The sequence below is a fragment of the Callithrix jacchus genome, chromosome 21 (genome assembly GCF_049354715.1).
Source record: "Callithrix jacchus isolate 240 chromosome 21, calJac240_pri, whole genome shotgun sequence".
Taxonomy (NCBI): domain Eukaryota; kingdom Metazoa; phylum Chordata; class Mammalia; order Primates; family Cebidae; genus Callithrix; species Callithrix jacchus.
The window spans coordinates 13801474-13806878 of NC_133522.1; the positions used below are offsets into that span (position 1 = coordinate 13801474).

The 5405-nt window shown below is 39.0% G+C and overlaps 1 non-coding gene across 1 annotated transcript; it reads right to left on the minus strand.

The window, feature by feature from the left end:
• Positions 1-555: 555 nt before the first annotated feature.
• LOC118150042 (U4 spliceosomal RNA) lies at positions 556-692 on the minus strand. The gene has a single exon (XR_004737803.1). It is a non-coding gene; the product is annotated as a U4 spliceosomal RNA (small nuclear RNA).
• Between the last annotated feature and the right edge of the window lie 4713 nt (positions 693-5405).

Below are 5405 nucleotides of genomic sequence, written 5' to 3' on the forward strand. Positions count from 1 at the left end.
CAATCTTTTGCCTATCACTAGCCAATTTTTCCAGCCTCATTTATTGAATAGGGTGTCCTTTCTCCATCACTTGATTTTGTCAGCTAGTTGAAGATCAGGTAGCTGTAGGCTTGGGGCATTATTTCTTGGCTCTCTATTCTGTTCCAGTGGACTACATGTCTGTTTTTGTACAAGTACTCTGCTGTTTGGTTATTGTGGCTTTGTATTATGGTATAGTTTGAAATTGGGTAACATGAGGTCTCTAGCTTTGTTCTTTTTTATTAGGTTTACTTTGGCTATTAGGGATTTACAGATATGTTGTGCTTTCCAAAATGTCATATTAACTATGTCATGCGGATGGACTAACCCAAGCTTTTTGGCACTGTATCCTTTAAGTTGCATTTTATGTTTTCTTCTTGGCTGAATTTATGTAAGATCATCTCATGGAAAATAGCCAAGAACCTCATACACCTGAGAGACCAATGTCCTAGTTTCCCAGACAAAGAAAAATCAATCTGTTCTCAGCAAATATTTATTTATTTTACTAAAGTATACACAGTGATTCATCATTGTCTTCTTAATTACAATTGTTCTGATATAACATTTTTATAATGTCCCTATTCTGCAGATGAGTAAACCTCTGAGTCTTCAATTAGCAATAATCGCGCCTCGGATAAACCTCATTGGCTACGATACTGCCACCGAGCAAAGCTAAACCTCTGAGTCTTAAATGAATCTCCCAAGAGCATGCAACCAATAGGCAAATAACTTAATTTTTTTTAATTTGTATAAGTTTACAGGGTCCAATTGTAATGTGGTCACATTGCTATGTTGTCTATTGGTGACATCAGGTCTTTTAATATATCCATCACTGAAATACTGTTCATTATACCCAGTAAATAATGTCTCATCTTTAGCCTCTATGTCTCATATTCTATTCACAATAAACTAATATCAGTGTGTGAAGATGGATTAGTCATCTTTTATTTTTAACAACATGGAGTGTCATATATATCCACTATGAAAAAAAAGTACCAACTGCTTATTACACAGCATACATTTTGTTAATTTCTTTTCTTTTTCTTTCTTCCTTTTTTTTTTTTTTTTTTTTTGAGATGGAGTCACGCTCTGTTGTCCAGGCTGGAGTGCAATGACCCAATCTAGGCTCACTGCCACTTCTGCCTCCTGGGTTCAAGTGATTCTCCCACCTCAGGGTCCCAAGTAGCTGGGATTACAGGTGCCTGTCACCACACCCAGCTAATTTTGTTTTGTTTTGTTTTGTTTTTTGAGTCTTGCTCTAAGCTGTAGTGCAGTGGCACAATCTAGACTAACTGCAACCCCCACCTTCCCGGTTCAAGTGATTCTCCTGCCTCAGCCTCCCAAGTAGCTGGGACTATAGGCACACACCACTACACCCAGCTGATTTTTATATTTTTAGTAGAGATGGGATTCGCTAGATTGGCCAGGCTGGTTTCGAACTCCTGAACTTAGGTGATCCACACCCCTCAACCTCCCAAAGCACTGAAATTATGGGCATAAACCACCATGCCAAGCCCATCATCTTAATTTATATGACATTACAAACAAAACAAAACTGTTAAATTAGGACATTTGAGATTATTGTCATAGTTTTATAATGTTTCCAAAAAGAAACTAAGTAGCATATACACAGCAAATTTATTAATTTTATTTTTTCTTTTTTTCTACCACGATCAAACCTAGGACTAATTATGCCCAGTTAGAATTATTTTTTGTCTATGTAGCTTTTTAAAAAATGAAGCATAACAATTTACTTATAATTACTAGTTTTTATTCGAATTATGAACTAAGTCTCTTTTAATATATAAAAAGCTAGTTTTGGTATTTTAAAAGCTGCTTTGGTATTTTCCATTTTCAACAGTTACTTGAAAAGGGTGTGGAGACAGAAAAAATAATACAATTGGAGAGAAGATGGCAGAGGGTGAGATGAGGCTATAGGAAGGGAGAAATGTCAGATTGCATAAGTTTAATGAAGGGCTTAAAATAATTGGAACGCTGCTCTTTTTAAAAAAGTAGCTCAAATTATAGAAAACATTTTATTCATTTACTTATTCATTCATTTGAGGTCTATTTATTATATCTTCCTTAGAGAGGTGACTCTATGTTTGCTGTGGAGATAGAGGAATGGATGGAAGAGATGCTGGAACTTTTAGTTGAGCTTTTCATGCTGCATTTATATTATTATTTTATTTTCATTTGGAGACAGAGTCTCACTCTGTCACCCAGGATGGAGTGCAGTGGAGTGAGGTCGGCTCATTGCAAATTCAACCACCCAGGTTCAAAGGATTCTCTTGCCTCCACCTCTTCAGTAGATGGGATTACAGGCCTGCACCACCACACCCAGCTAATTTTTGTATTTTGAATAGATACAAAGTTTCACCATGTTGCCTAGGCCAGTCTTGAACTACTGGGCTCAAGCAATCTGCATCGCCCTCTCAAAGTGCTGAGATTATAGCTGTGAGCAATCGCACCCAGCCTCATGCTAAACTTAGAATGTCTTTTGAATACTTAGGATATGTGCAATAGCTTACTTCTGAATTCACCTCTTTGTTCTAAAGCAAGGCTGAAAATAGTTGCATCAAAGCTCAAAAATAAATTCATATTTTAAGCTATTATTGAATAGTAGAAAATAATGAATTCTTTAGGTCCAAAATGGACTCCTGCTTTGATCTTTTAACTTATTTGTTTTATTACCATTGACATTATAAAAACAGAGATTTCTTCCTCAAATATTGCATTAGTTATAAAAATATCACTATTGCTCCAGAGTAGCACCATTTAAATAATAAGCAAGTGACACACTCTAGAATTATTGTCACAGATGGCATGATAGCATTTAGACCTAATAAAGCTGTGAGCACATATCCTTTAAAGGATATGATCCTGTCACTACAAAACAGATACTTGGACCTTACAAGTGCTACCATCCAACTTACTGATTATTTAATTATTGAAATAATGCTAACAACTTACTATTCTTTCATTATATTCTAGGATGTTTTCAAGTATGTTTTAAAGATGCATGTGCATCAGGTTTGTGTCAACCCAAGATGAGCTACCTGTTTTGTTAGATATTTAAGGAAAGATATTTTCAGAAAAATATCTTGGCATATGGTCTAACTACTGGATCCATCATAATGCCACTTTCCATATTGTTTTATGGGCAGCAAAACAAGGCACATTACGACTACAGGGAGCAATAATTCACTGAAGATTCTGTTTTTAACTTAGACTACACACTAAATTATGAAGGCAGATTGTTTCTAGGTGTATGCTGAAATTTATGGCATGAATGTATTTTTCCGTAAATGTCCTTTCATCTGAAAGATGTTATACAAAACTCAGAGGGTTTCTTGTCAAGGTGTGGGTTGGGTAGGGTGATAAATAACTTATACAAAATTCTGACTGATGTTCTTTTAATCAGTTATAGAAAATGTTTTAACCTAGATTCAATAAATGTGCCAATGAAAATGAATACAATTGGCACAGGTAGAGCACAGACAGCTTGCATAGCATACATTTAGAGTCTCTAAGATGTTCTTTTAACTGCCTTCATTCTTCCCACACTGTGCATTCATGTCCAATATTTTTAATTGAGAATCAAACTTTTTATTTCTCAGAAAGTTAAAAGACATCAAATGCAAGCACTCTCAGCAAAGGAATATTTGTACTTAATTCCACACTACTTTGTAAATGTATGATAGCATATCATATCCTAACGGATTGCTTGTGAGGCTTTACCTATAAAATCTCAGCACTGATAAGTCTATATCAAGAAGTGGCCAATGTTACTAAAAGGTTCACTGATCATGCCACTTTGTGTTTAGATTATCAGAAGTGAATAAAGTATCAATTTTTTTAGATGAATGCAGGCAGAAATAAAAAAAAAAATAGCATAGAGCTTCCATTTTACTCCTTGATAATGTTTTCAATGCCATCTTCAAACTAGTTTCCTCTTTACCCAAACATATTCTTTAATCATCAATTTAATTCACATCTATAATGGAATATGTGAATTTATAATGTAGAATCACTTCAGAAAAATTGCTGGTTTCTAAGCTTTCCATGAAGCAAATACAATAACATAACCCTTACCCAGTTATAATTCTTTGATTCCTTGCCCCAAATTGAAATAATTTATGCTGTTTAAAAATATTCTGCATTGGACAGAAAGCCAAATACCACACGTTCTCACTTGTCAGTGTGAGCTAAACAGTGGGGGCTCATGGATATAAGATGGCAATGATAGACATGGGAACTGCTGGGGAAGGAGGGAAGGAGTGGGGAAAACGTTAAAGAACTATTGAGTGTGTACTATGCCTAGTACCTGGGCGATGGAATCCATAATACCCCAAACCTCAGCATCACGAATTGCACCTAGGTAACAAACCTGCTCATGTATCACCTATGCATGCAACAGTTTTAATTTCAAAATAAAATTTGAAATTAAAATGAAAACTCGGGAGGACTCAAGATGGCGCTGTGAGAACAACCCAGGATTGGAGCTCTCGTTGAATCCGCAAAGAGATGAGTTGGAGCGGCATTTCCAGACTGATCTTTGTTGCCCACAGAACGGGGAAACTCCCAAGTATAAAAAAGACACGGGATGCCAGGCAGTATGTCTGCCTGGCGAAGCCGGCAGCCGGGGCGGCGGCGTCCGGCCCGACCCAGAAATCCCCACAGGGCACGCTTGTCCGGGTGCCCTGTTGAACCAGCAACCTGAGACCTGAGAGGGCTGGACTTGAGACTGAACGAGACTTGGACAGTAGGCCAGCCCAGGGGATTGCAGGGACAGAGCATTAGGGGTACCCAGTGGGACGAACAAAACCGTGATTTCAAACTATCCGGAGCAGACGGTCCGAGACGCTCTGTGGGGGAGGGGCGTCCACCACTACCGAGGCAACCCGCCCCAACTGAGATACACGCCCACTGCTGACGCAGCCAGCCGTTGCCGAGGCAACCCGTCCCTACTGAGATACACGCCCACTGCTGATGCAGCCTGCCATTGCCGAGGCAACTCGTCCCTACTGAGGTACACGCCCACTGCTGATGCAGCCTGCTGTTGCCGAGGCAACACGCTACAATGAAGAGACTCCGCCGCAGGGCATGGCGGAGACCACAGCAGAGCCTGCAGGAACAGGGTGAATCACACAACAGCAGGGCGGAGCCTCGGCAGGCAAACAGTGGCTAGTCTGCCTCCTAGCTGGACAGGACACCTCAACAGACATCGAAAAATAAAGCCCGAACCCTCCAACACAGAGCATTTGAGAAAAAAGGGGTTTTTTTTAATGAGCTCTGTTGCAGCAGAATCAAACATAGCAGCCTAACCGCCCTGAATGAACAATAGAGCTCACAGCTCAGCAATTGAGCTCCAAAAAAGTACAGAC